Below are 13,425 nucleotides of genomic sequence, written 5' to 3'. Positions count from 1 at the left end.
TCATCAGATCCGAAGTCCAACGCCTTATCCATTAGGTCACATGGTCACTGACGACCAACTATGTCATGTATACGACTCATCTCGAAACGCTCACACCCCTGAGGATTTGTGTTTTCGTTCTACACAGCCGCTGCCCCTTGCTCTTTCCCACCCATTCGTTACATTCAACCTCTTACGAGACCGACCAAATATAAACTGAGAAACAAGACCACACACTTTGTGCATTCGGAATCCAAGGCAGGGCGTCCCTCGCCGCATTTGCTACGATGGCCATTTGCTACTTCTGCAGAAGCGGCGGCGACGACGACGACGACGACCGCGAGAGGCTCTGAGATATGTGAGAAATACATCTATAACATGTAATTCCGACTGCATCGTCCCACTTTATGCTGTATCGCTTTGGCAAATGCTTTATCTGCGCCATTCGCCTTAATCACATCTGAGAGTAATTCTTAAAAAAACGCCTGTCGCTAATTGTTCGTCATCACAGATACTGTTTGCTATACGGCCACGACACGCAACTGATTTCCAAAATTCATCTTTCTCCTGTGAGGATGGAACTTCCGATGCCTGGTTTATTAGAGCAGTGCTCTACCACTGAGCTAAAGAGGCGCGGCCTAGTGGTACTTTTGGGTACTTCGTCCTTACGGTCGTCTGCATCATCAGACTTCAGCTGACAACACTTCATATTACCGGCTAATATTTGCAGCTATGGCGACCCATTACTGCTTGGCTACACATCTGACACGTAACCGATGTGCTTTCCAAACAACAACACTTGCATTTCAGAACATGTCTTCCACACATGTCTACAAAATCACCTTCACATTCAAATACAGTTTCCTTGTGAGTGACAGAGACGTAGGCAAAGTTTAAAGTTGCTATTTCCATTACATCTCGTTAATCTGAAAAACGGTAATTTACATCTGCAGCGGAACAAAATTCCGTTCCGCCCAGCGTGTGGCTCGAACCCACGACCCTAGGATTAAGAGTCTGACGCTCTACCGACTGAGCTAGCCGGCTACCTCGTTGAATACCTGCCGGATAGCACGTCACACAGTACTCGTTTGGTTGGGTGGTCCCATACAGAATCTCTCCATGCTGCCTAATGTTTTCCTAACGTCACACTCGTCACGTACTTCACTTTTATGTCATAATCATTTCTGAGAGGTAAAGAAATTGCATGACAGCATGCAGAGCTAGTGGCGTCAAAATTAACACACATACTTTAAATATGTGACTCCAAAGCCGAACGAGTTACTTTCCGTCGTTGTTTTAGATGTGCAAGTGCCAGTCAAAACTCGCGGTGTCGGCACTCTGCTGACCATTTCGCTAGTTAACACCGGTCTTGTTGTGTGTGTTTCAAGCTCAAGAGCATTTCCAAGCAAAAAATGGTCAACAGCAACATTCAGACGGTTTCGTACTGCTCAATTGCTACATTAAAACGGTATGTTTCTTTTTCAGAACTGGAAAAAAACGAGCGTGACAACATTCGAACCTGTAATCATCAGATCCGAAGTCCAACGCCTTATCCATTAGGTCACATGGTCACTGACGACCAACTATGTCATGTATACGACTCATCTCGAAACGCTCACACCCCTGAGGATTTGTGTTTTCGTTCTACACAGCCGCTGCCCCTTGCTCTTTCCCACCCATTCGTTACATTCAACCTCTTACGAGACCGACCAAATATAAACTGAGAAACAAGACCACACACTTTGTGCATTCGGAATCCAAGGCAGGGCGTCCCTCGCCGCATTTGCTACGATGGCCATTTGCTACTTCTGCAGAAGCGGCGGCGACGACGACGACGACGACGACGACGTCGACGACGACCGCGAGAGGCTCTGAGATATGTGAGAAATACATCTATAACATGTAATTCCGACTGCATCGTCCCACTTTATGCTGTATCGCTTTGGCAAATGCTTTATCTGCGCCATTCGCCTTAATCACATCTGAGAGTAATTCTTAAAAAAACGCCTGTCGCTAATTGTTCGTCATCACAGATACTGTTTGCTATACGGCCACGACACGCAACTGATTTCCAAAATTCATCTTTCTCCTGTGAGGATGGAACTTCCGATGCCTGGTTTATTAGAGCAGTGCTCTACCACTGAGCTAAAGAGGCGCGGCCTAGTGGTACTTTTGGGTACTTCGTCCTTACGGTCGTCTGCATCATCAGACTTCAGCTGACAACACTTCATATTACCGGCTAATATTTGCAGCTATGGCGACCCATTACTGCTTGGCTACACATCTGACACGTAACCGATGTGCTTTCCAAACAACAACACTTGCATTTCAGAACATGTCTTCCACACATGTCTACAAAATCACCTTCACATTCAAATACAGTTTCCTTGTGACTGACAGAGACGTAGGCAAAGTTTAAAGTTGCTATTTCCATTACATCTCGTTAATCTGAAAAACGGTAATTTACATCTGCAGCGGAACAAAATTCCGTTCCGCCCAGCGTGTGGCTCGAACCCACGACCCTAGGATTAAGAGTCTGACGCTCTACCGACTGAGCTAGCCGGCTACCTCGTTGAATAACTGCCGGATAGCACGTCACACAGTACTCGTTTGGTTGGGTGGTCCCATACAGAATCTCTCCATGCTGCCTAATGTTTTCCTAACGTCACACTCGTCACGTACTTCACTTTTATGTCATAATCATTTCTGAGAGGTAAAGAAATTGCATGACAGCATGCAGAGCTAGTGGCGTCAAAATTAACACACATACTTTATGTGACTCCAAAGCCGAACGAGTTACTTTCCGTCGTTGTTTTAGATGTGCAAGTGCCAGTCCAAACTCGCGGTGTCGGCACTCTGCTGACCATTTCGCTAGTTAACACCGGTCTTGTTGTGTGTGTTTCAAGCTCAAGAGCATTTCCAAGCAAAAAATGGTCAACAGCAACATTCAGACGGTTTCGTACTGCTCAATTGCTACATTAAAACGGTATGTTTCTTTTTCAGAACTGGAAAAAAACGAGCGTGACAACATTCGAACCTGTAATCATCAGATCCGAAGTCCAACGCCTTATCCATTAGGTCACATGGTCACTGACGACCAACTATGTCATGTATACGACTCATCTCGAAACGCTCACACCCCTGAGGATTTGTGTTTTCGTTCTACACAGCCGCTGCCCCTTGCTCTTTCCCACCCATTCGTTACATTCAACCTCTTACGAGACCGACCAAATATAAACTGAGAAACAAGACCACACACTTTGTGCATTCGGAATCCAAGGCAGGGCGTCCCTCGCCGCATTTGCTACGATGGCCATTTGCTACTTCTGCAGAAGCGGCGGCGACGACGACGACGACGACGACCGCGAGAGGCTCTGAGATATGTGAGAAATACATCTATAAAATGTAATTCAGACTGCCTCGTCCCACTTTATGCTGTATCGCTTTGGCAAATGCTTTATCTGCGCCATTCGCCTTAATCACATCTGAGAGTAATTCTTAAAAAAACGCCTGTCGCTAATTGTTCGTCATCACAGATACTGTTTGCTATACGGCCACGACGCGCAACTGATTTCCAAAATTCATCTTTCTCCTGGGAGGATGGAACTTCCGATGCCTGGTTTATTAGAGCAGTGCTCTACCACTGAGCTAAAGAGGCGCGGCCTAGTGGTACTTTTGGGTACTTCGTCCTTACGGTCGTCTGCATCATCAGACTTCAGCTGACAACACTTCATATTACCGGCTAATATTTGCAGCTATGGCGACCCATTACTGCTTGGCTACACATCTGACACGTAACCGATGTGCTTTCCAAACAACAACACTTGCATTTCAGAAAATGTCTTCCACACATGTCTACAAAATCACCTTCACATTCAAATACAGTTTCCTTGTGAGTGACAGAGACGTAGGCAAAGTTTAAAGTTGCTATTTCTATTACATCTCGTTAATCTGAAAAACGGTAATTTACATCTGCAGCGGAACAAAATTCCGTTCCGCCCAGCGTGTGGCTCGAACCCACGACCCTAGGATTAAGAGTCTGACGCTCTACCGACTGAGCTAGCCGGCTACCTCGTTGAATACCTGCCGGATAGCACGTCACACAGTACTCGTTTGGTTGGGTGGTCCCATACAGAATCTCTCCATGCTGCCTAATGTTTTCCTAACGTCACACTCGTCACGTACTTCACTTTTATGTCATAATCATTTCTGAGAGGTAAAGAAATTGCATGACAGCATGCAGAGCTAGTGGCGTCAAAATTAACACACATACTTTATGTGACTCAAAAGCCGAACGAGTTACTTTCCGTCGTTGTTTTAGATGTGCAAGTGCCAGTCAAAACTCGCGGTGTCGGCACTCTGCTGACCATTTCGCTAGTTAACACCGGTCTTGTTGTGTGTGTTTCAAGCTCAAGAGCATTTCCAAGCAAAAAATGGTCAACAGCAACATTCAGACGGTTTCGTACTGCTCAATTGCTACATTAAAACGGTATGTTTCTTTTTCAGAACTGGAAAAAAAACGAGCGTGACGACATTCGAACCTGTAATCATCAGATCCGAAGTCCGACGCCTTATCCGTTAGGCCACATGGTCACTGACGACCAGCTTCTTTTTCAGAACTGGAAAAAGAAGAGCGTGACAGCATTCGAACCTGTAATCTTCAGATCCGAAGTCCGACGCCTTATCCATTAGGCCACACGGTCAATGACGACCAACTATAACATGTATACGACTCATCTCGAAACGCTCACACCCCTGAGGATTTGTGTTTTCGTTCTACACAGCCGCTGCCCCTTGCTCTTTCCCACCGATTCGTTACATTCAAACTCTTACGAGACCGACCAAATATAGACTGAGAAACAAGACCACACACTTTGTGCATTCGGAATCGAAGGCAGGGCGTCCCTCGCCGCATTTGCTACGATAGCCATTTGCTACTTCTGCAGAAGCGGCGGCGGCGGCGGCGGCGGCGGCGGCGGCGGCGGCGACGACGACGACGACGACCGCGAGAGGCTCTGAGATATGTGAGAAATACATCTATAAAATGTAATTCAGACTGCCTCGTCCCACTTTATGCTGTACCGCTTTGGCAAATGCTTTATCGGTGCCATTCGCCTTAATCACATCTGAGAGTAATTCTTAAAAAAACGCCTGTCGCTAATTGTTCGTCATCACAGATACTGTTTGCTATACGGCCACGACGCGCAACTGATTTCCAAAATTCATCTTTCTCCTGTGAGGATGGAACTTCCGATGCCTGGTTTATTAGAGCAGTGCTCTACCACTGAGCTAAGGAGGCGCGGTCTAGCGGTACTCTTGGATACTTCGTCCTCACGGTCGTCTGCATCATCAGACTTCAGCTGACAACACTTCATATCACCGGCTAATATTTGCAGCTATGGCGACCCATTACTGCTTGGCTACACATCTGACACGTAACCGATGTGCTTTCCAAACAACAACACTTGCATTTCAGAACATGTCTTCCACACATGTCTACAAAATCACCTTCACATTCAAATACAGTTTCCTTGTGACTGACAGAGACGTAGGCAAAGTTTAAAGTTGCTATTTCCATTACATCTCGTTAATCTGAAAAACGGTAATTTACATCTGCAGCGGAACAAAATTCCGTTCCGCCCAGCGTGTGGCTCGAACCCACGACCCTAGGATTAAGAGTCTGACGCTCTACCGACTGAGCTAGCCGGCTACCTCGTTGAATACCTGCCGGATAGCACGTCACACAGTACTCGTTTGGTTGGGTGGTCCCATACAGAATCTCTCCATGCTGCCTAATGTTTTCCTAACGTCACACTCGTCACGTACTTCACTTTTATGTCATAATCATTTCTGAGAGGTAAAGAAATTGCATGACAGCATGCTGAGCTAGTGGCGTCAAAATTAACACACATACTTTATGTGACTCCAAAGCCGAACGAGTTACTTTCCGTCGTTGTTTTAGATGTGCAAGTGCCAGTCAAAACTCGCGGTGTCGGCACTCTGCTGACCATTTCGCTAGTTAACACCGGTCTTGTTGTGTGTGTTTCAAGCTCAAGAGCATTTCCAAGCAAAAAATGGTCAACAGCAACATTCAGACGGTTTCGTACTGCTCAATTGCTACATTAAAACGGTATGTTTCTTTTTCAGAACTGGAAAAAAACGAGCGTGACAACATTCGAACCTGTAATCATCAGATCCGAAGTCCAACGCCTTATCCATTAGGTCACATGGTCACTGACGACCAACTATGTCATGTATACGACTCATCTCGAAACGCTCACACCCCTGAGGATTTGTGTTTTCGTTCTACACAGCCGCTGCCCCTTGCTCTTTCCCACCCATTCGTTACATTCAACCTCTTACGAGACCGACCAAATATAAACTGAGAAACAAGACCACACACTTTGTGCATTCGGAATCCAAGGCAGGGCGTCCCTCGCCGCATTTGCTACGATGGCCATTTGCTACTTCTGCAGAAGCGGCGGCGACGACGACGACGACGACCGCGAGAGGCTCTGAGATATGTGAGAAATACATCTATAACATGTAATTCCGACTGCATCGTCCCACTTTATGCTGTATCGCTTTGGCAAATGCTTTATCTGCGCCATTCGCCTTAATCACATCTGAGAGTAATTCTTAAAAAAACGCCTGTCGCTAATTGTTCGTCATCACAGATACTGTTTGCTATACGGCCACGACACGCAACTGATTTCCAAAATTCATCTTTCTCCTGTGAGGATGGAACTTCCGATGCCTGGTTTATTAGAGCAGTGCTCTACCACTGAGCTAAAGAGGCGCGGCCTAGTGGTACTTTTGGGTACTTCGTCCTTACGGTCGTCTGCATCATCAGACTTCAGCTGACAACACTTCATATTACCGGCTAATATTTGCAGCTATGGCGACCCATTACTGCTTGGCTACACATCTGACACGTAACCGATGTGCTTTCCAAACAACAACACTTGCATTTCAGAACATGTCTTCCACACATGTCTACAAAATCACCTTCACATTCAAATACAGTTTCCTTGTGAGTGACAGAGACGTAGGCAAAGTTTAAAGTTGCTATTTCCATTACATCTCGTTAATCTGAAAAACGGTAATTTACATCTGCAGCGGAACAAAATTCCGTTCCGCCCAGCGTGTGGCTCGAACCCACGACCCTAGGATTAAGAGTCTGACGCTCTACCGACTGAGCTAGCCGGCTACCTCGTTGAATACCTGCCGGATAGCACGTCACACAGTACTCGTTTGGTTGGGTGGTCCCATACAGAATCTCTCCATGCTGCCTAATGTTTTCCTAACGTCACACTCGTCACGTACTTCACTTTTATGTCATAATCATTTCTGAGAGGTAAAGAAATTGCATGACAGCATGCAGAGCTAGTGGCGTCAAAATTAACACACATACTTTAAATATGTGACTCCAAAGCCGAACGAGTTACTTTCCGTCGTTGTTTTAGATGTGCAAGTGCCAGTCAAAACTCGCGGTGTCGGCACTCTGCTGACCATTTCGCTAGTTAACACCGGTCTTGTTGTGTGTGTTTCAAGCTCAAGAGCATTTCCAAGCAAAAAATGGTCAACAGCAACATTCAGACGGTTTCGTACTGCTCAATTGCTACATTAAAACGGTATGTTTCTTTTTCAGAACTGGAAAAAAACGAGCGTGACAACATTCGAACCTGTAATCATCAGATCCGAAGTCCAACGCCTTATCCATTAGGTCACATGGTCACTGACGACCAACTATGTCATGTATACGACTCATCTCGAAACGCTCACACCCCTGAGGATTTGTGTTTTCGTTCTACACAGCCGCTGCCCCTTGCTCTTTCCCACCCATTCGTTACATTCAACCTCTTACGAGACCGACCAAATATAAACTGAGAAACAAGACCACACACTTTGTGCATTCGGAATCCAAGGCAGGGCGTCCCTCGCCGCATTTGCTACGATGGCCATTTGCTACTTCTGCAGAAGCGGCGGCGACGACGACGACGACGACGACGACGTCGACGACGACCGCGAGAGGCTCTGAGATATGTGAGAAATACATCTATAACATGTAATTCCGACTGCATCGTCCCACTTTATGCTGTATCGCTTTGGCAAATGCTTTATCTGCGCCATTCGCCTTAATCACATCTGAGAGTAATTCTTAAAAAAACGCCTGTCGCTAATTGTTCGTCATCACAGATACTGTTTGCTATACGGCCACGACACGCAACTGATTTCCAAAATTCATCTTTCTCCTGTGAGGATGGAACTTCCGATGCCTGGTTTATTAGAGCAGTGCTCTACCACTGAGCTAAAGAGGCGCGGCCTAGTGGTACTTTTGGGTACTTCGTCCTTACGGTCGTCTGCATCATCAGACTTCAGCTGACAACACTTCATATTACCGGCTAATATTTGCAGCTATGGCGACCCATTACTGCTTGGCTACACATCTGACACGTAACCGATGTGCTTTCCAAACAACAACACTTGCATTTCAGAACATGTCTTCCACACATGTCTACAAAATCACCTTCACATTCAAATACAGTTTCCTTGTGACTGACAGAGACGTAGGCAAAGTTTAAAGTTGCTATTTCCATTACATCTCGTTAATCTGAAAAACGGTAATTTACATCTGCAGCGGAACAAAATTCCGTTCCGCCCAGCGTGTGGCTCGAACCCACGACCCTAGGATTAAGAGTCTGACGCTCTACCGACTGAGCTAGCCGGCTACCTCGTTGAATAACTGCCGGATAGCACGTCACACAGTACTCGTTTGGTTGGGTGGTCCCATACAGAATCTCTCCATGCTGCCTAATGTTTTCCTAACGTCACACTCGTCACGTACTTCACTTTTATGTCATAATCATTTCTGAGAGGTAAAGAAATTGCATGACAGCATGCAGAGCTAGTGGCGTCAAAATTAACACACATACTTTATGTGACTCCAAAGCCGAACGAGTTACTTTCCGTCGTTGTTTTAGATGTGCAAGTGCCAGTCCAAACTCGCGGTGTCGGCACTCTGCTGACCATTTCGCTAGTTAACACCGGTCTTGTTGTGTGTGTTTCAAGCTCAAGAGCATTTCCAAGCAAAAAATGGTCAACAGCAACATTCAGACGGTTTCGTACTGCTCAATTGCTACATTAAAACGGTATGTTTCTTTTTCAGAACTGGAAAAAAACGAGCGTGACAACATTCGAACCTGTAATCATCAGATCCGAAGTCCAACGCCTTATCCATTAGGTCACATGGTCACTGACGACCAACTATGTCATGTATACGACTCATCTCGAAACGCTCACACCCCTGAGGATTTGTGTTTTCGTTCTACACAGCCGCTGCCCCTTGCTCTTTCCCACCCATTCGTTACATTCAACCTCTTACGAGACCGACCAAATATAAACTGAGAAACAAGACCACACACTTTGTGCATTCGGAATCCAAGGCAGGGCGTCCCTCGCCGCATTTGCTACGATGGCCATTTGCTACTTCTGCAGAAGCGGCGGCGACGACGACGACGACGACGACCGCGAGAGGCTCTGAGATATGTGAGAAATACATCTATAAAATGTAATTCAGACTGCCTCGTCCCACTTTATGCTGTATCGCTTTGGCAAATGCTTTATCTGCGCCATTCGCCTTAATCACATCTGAGAGTAATTCTTAAAAAAACGCCTGTCGCTAATTGTTCGTCATCACAGATACTGTTTGCTATACGGCCACGACGCGCAACTGATTTCCAAAATTCATCTTTCTCCTGGGAGGATGGAACTTCCGATGCCTGGTTTATTAGAGCAGTGCTCTACCACTGAGCTAAAGAGGCGCGGCCTAGTGGTACTTTTGGGTACTTCGTCCTTACGGTCGTCTGCATCATCAGACTTCAGCTGACAACACTTCATATTACCGGCTAATATTTGCAGCTATGGCGACCCATTACTGCTTGGCTACACATCTGACACGTAACCGATGTGCTTTCCAAACAACAACACTTGCATTTCAGAAAATGTCTTCCACACATGTCTACAAAATCACCTTCACATTCAAATACAGTTTCCTTGTGAGTGACAGAGACGTAGGCAAAGTTTAAAGTTGCTATTTCTATTACATCTCGTTAATCTGAAAAACGGTAATTTACATCTGCAGCGGAACAAAATTCCGTTCCGCCCAGCGTGTGGCTCGAACCCACGACCCTAGGATTAAGAGTCTGACGCTCTACCGACTGAGCTAGCCGGCTACCTCGTTGAATACCTGCCGGATAGCACGTCACACAGTACTCGTTTGGTTGGGTGGTCCCATACAGAATCTCTCCATGCTGCCTAATGTTTTCCTAACGTCACACTCGTCACGTACTTCACTTTTATGTCATAATCATTTCTGAGAGGTAAAGAAATTGCATGACAGCATGCAGAGCTAGTGGCGTCAAAATTAACACACATACTTTATGTGACTCAAAAGCCGAACGAGTTACTTTCCGTCGTTGTTTTAGATGTGCAAGTGCCAGTCAAAACTCGCGGTGTCGGCACTCTGCTGACCATTTCGCTAGTTAACACCGGTCTTGTTGTGTGTGTTTCAAGCTCAAGAGCATTTCCAAGCAAAAAATGGTCAACAGCAACATTCAGACGGTTTCGTACTGCTCAATTGCTACATTAAAACGGTATGTTTCTTTTTCAGAACTGGAAAAAAAACGAGCGTGACGACATTCGAACCTGTAATCATCAGATCCGAAGTCCGACGCCTTATCCGTTAGGCCACATGGTCACTGACGACCAGCTTCTTTTTCAGAACTGGAAAAAGAAGAGCGTGACAGCATTCGAACCTGTAATCTTCAGATCCGAAGTCCGACGCCTTATCCATTAGGCCACACGGTCAATGACGACCAACTATAACATGTATACGACTCATCTCGAAACGCTCACACCCCTGAGGATTTGTGTTTTCGTTCTACACAGCCGCTGCCCCTTGCTCTTTCCCACCGATTCGTTACATTCAAACTCTTACGAGACCGACCAAATATAGACTGAGAAACAAGACCACACACTTTGTGCATTCGGAATCGAAGGCAGGGCGTCCCTCGCCGCATTTGCTACGATAGCCATTTGCTACTTCTGCAGAAGCGGCGGCGGCGGCGGCGGCGGCGGCGGCGGCGGCGGCGACGACGACGACGACGACCGCGAGAGGCTCTGAGATATGTGAGAAATACATCTATAAAATGTAATTCAGACTGCCTCGTCCCACTTTATGCTGTACCGCTTTGGCAAATGCTTTATCGGTGCCATTCGCCTTAATCACATCTGAGAGTAATTCTTAAAAAAACGCCTGTCGCTAATTGTTCGTCATCACAGATACTGTTTGCTATACGGCCACGACGCGCAACTGATTTCCAAAATTCATCTTTCTCCTGTGAGGATGGAACTTCCGATGCCTGGTTTATTAGAGCAGTGCTCTACCACTGAGCTAAGGAGGCGCGGTCTAGCGGTACTCTTGGATACTTCGTCCTCACGGTCGTCTGCATCATCAGACTTCAGCTGACAACACTTCATATCACCGGCTAATATTTGCAGCTATGGCGACCCATTACTGCTTGGCTACACATCTGACACGTAACCGATGTGCTTTCCAAACAACAACACTTGCATTTCAGAACATGTCTTCCACACATGTCTACAAAATCACCTTCACATTCAAATACAGTTTCCTTGTGACTGACAGAGACGTAGGCAAAGTTTAAAGTTGCTATTTCCATTACATCTCGTTAATCTGAAAAACGGTAATTTACATCTGCAGCGGAACAAAATTCCGTTCCGCCCAGCGTGTGGCTCGAACCCACGACCCTAGGATTAAGAGTCTGACGCTCTACCGACTGAGCTAGCCGGCTACCTCGTTGAATACCTGCCGGATAGCACGTCACACAGTACTCGTTTGGTTGGGTGGTCCCATACAGAATCTCTCCATGCTGCCTAATGTTTTCCTAACGTCACACTCGTCACGTACTTCACTTTTATGTCATAATCATTTCTGAGAGGTAAAGAAATTGCATGACAGCATGCTGAGCTAGTGGCGTCAAAATTAACACACATACTTTATGTGACTCCAAAGCCGAACGAGTTACTTTCCGTCGTTGTTTTAGATGTGCAAGTGCCAGTCAAAACTCGCGGTGTCGGCACTCTGCTGACCATTTCGCTAGTTAACACCGGTCTTGTTGTGTGTGTTTCAAGCTCAAGAGCATTTCCAAGCAAAAAATGGTCAACAGCAACATTCAGACGGTTTCGTACTGCTCAATTGCTACATTAAAACGGTATGTTTCTTTTTCAGAACTGGAAAAAAACGAGCGTGACAACATTCGAACCTGTAATCATCAGATCCGAAGTCCAACGCCTTATCCATTAGGTCACATGGTCACTGACGACCAACTATGTCATGTATACGACTCATCTCGAAACGCTCACACCCCTGAGGATTTGTGTTTTCGTTCTACACAGCCGCTGCCCCTTGCTCTTTCCCACCCATTCGTTACATTCAACCTCTTACGAGACCGACCAAATATAAACTGAGAAACAAGACCACACACTTTGTGCATTCGGAATCCAAGGCAGGGCGTCCCTCGCCGCATTTGCTACGATGGCCATTTGCTACTTCTGCAGAAGCGGCGGCGACGACGACGACGACGACGACGACCGCGAGAGGCTCTGAGATATGTGAGAAATACATCTATAAAATGTAATTCAGACTGCCTCGTCCCACTTTATGCTGTATCGCTTTGGCAAATGCTTTATCTGCGCCATTCGCCTTAATCACATCTGAGAGTAATTCTTAAAAAAACGCCTGTCGCTAATTGTTCGTCATCACAGATACTGTTTGCTATACGGCCACGACGCGCAACTGATTTCCAAAATTCATCTTTCTCCTGTGAGGATGGAACTTCCGATGCCTGGTTTATTAGAGCAGTGCTCTACCACTGAGCTAAAGAGGCGCGGCCTAGTGGTACTTTTGGGTACTTCGTCCTTACGGTCGTCTGCATCATCAGACTTCAGCTGACAACACTTCATATTACCGGCTAATATTTGCAGCTATGGCGACCCATTACTGCTTGGCTACACATCTGACACGTAACCGATGTGCTTTCCAAACAACAACACTTGCATTTCAGAAAATGTCTTCCACACATGTCTACAAAATCACCTTCACATTCAAATACAGTTTCCTTGTGAGTGACAGAGACGTAGGCAAAGTTTAAAGTTGCTATTTCTATTACATCTCGTTAATCTGAAAAACGGTAATTTACATCTGCAGCGGAACAAAATTCCGTTCCGCCCAGCGTGTGGCTCGAACCCACCACCCTAGGATTAAGAGTCTGACGCTCTACCGACTGAGCTAGCCGGCTACCTCGTTGAATACCTGCCGGATAGCACGTCACACAGTACTCGTTTGGTTGGGTAGTCCCATAC

At 46.2% G+C, this 13,425-nt stretch overlaps 8 non-coding genes across 8 annotated transcripts; all 8 read right to left on the bottom strand.

Annotated features, from left to right (window-relative positions):
* Window positions 1-950: 950 nt before the first annotated feature.
* Window positions 951-1,023, bottom strand: Trnak-cuu (transfer RNA lysine (anticodon CUU)). The gene has a single exon. It is a non-coding gene; the product is annotated as a tRNA-Lys (tRNA).
* A 1,449-nt stretch (window positions 1,024-2,472) lies between these two features.
* Window positions 2,473-2,545, bottom strand: Trnak-cuu (transfer RNA lysine (anticodon CUU)). The gene has a single exon. It is a non-coding gene; the product is annotated as a tRNA-Lys (tRNA).
* Window positions 2,546-3,975: 1,430 nt separating this feature from the next.
* Trnak-cuu (transfer RNA lysine (anticodon CUU)) lies at window positions 3,976-4,048 on the bottom strand. The gene has a single exon. It is a non-coding gene; the product is annotated as a tRNA-Lys (tRNA).
* A 1,568-nt stretch (window positions 4,049-5,616) lies between these two features.
* On the bottom strand, window positions 5,617-5,689 carry Trnak-cuu (transfer RNA lysine (anticodon CUU)). Its single transcript has one exon. It is a non-coding gene; the product is annotated as a tRNA-Lys (tRNA).
* Window positions 5,690-7,116: 1,427 nt separating this feature from the next.
* On the bottom strand, window positions 7,117-7,189 carry Trnak-cuu (transfer RNA lysine (anticodon CUU)). Its single transcript has one exon. It is a non-coding gene; the product is annotated as a tRNA-Lys (tRNA).
* Window positions 7,190-8,638: 1,449 nt separating this feature from the next.
* Window positions 8,639-8,711, bottom strand: Trnak-cuu (transfer RNA lysine (anticodon CUU)). Its single transcript has one exon. It is a non-coding gene; the product is annotated as a tRNA-Lys (tRNA).
* Window positions 8,712-10,141: 1,430 nt separating this feature from the next.
* Window positions 10,142-10,214, bottom strand: Trnak-cuu (transfer RNA lysine (anticodon CUU)). Its single transcript has one exon. It is a non-coding gene; the product is annotated as a tRNA-Lys (tRNA).
* A 1,568-nt stretch (window positions 10,215-11,782) lies between these two features.
* On the bottom strand, window positions 11,783-11,855 carry Trnak-cuu (transfer RNA lysine (anticodon CUU)). The gene has a single exon. It is a non-coding gene; the product is annotated as a tRNA-Lys (tRNA).
* Between the last annotated feature and the right edge of the window lie 1,570 nt (window positions 11,856-13,425).

The sequence above is a fragment of the Schistocerca gregaria genome, chromosome 6, assembly GCF_023897955.1.
Source record: "Schistocerca gregaria isolate iqSchGreg1 chromosome 6, iqSchGreg1.2, whole genome shotgun sequence".
Taxonomy (NCBI): Eukaryota; Metazoa; Arthropoda; class Insecta; order Orthoptera; family Acrididae; genus Schistocerca; species Schistocerca gregaria.
This window is presented reverse-complemented; position numbering and strand designations above follow the sequence as displayed.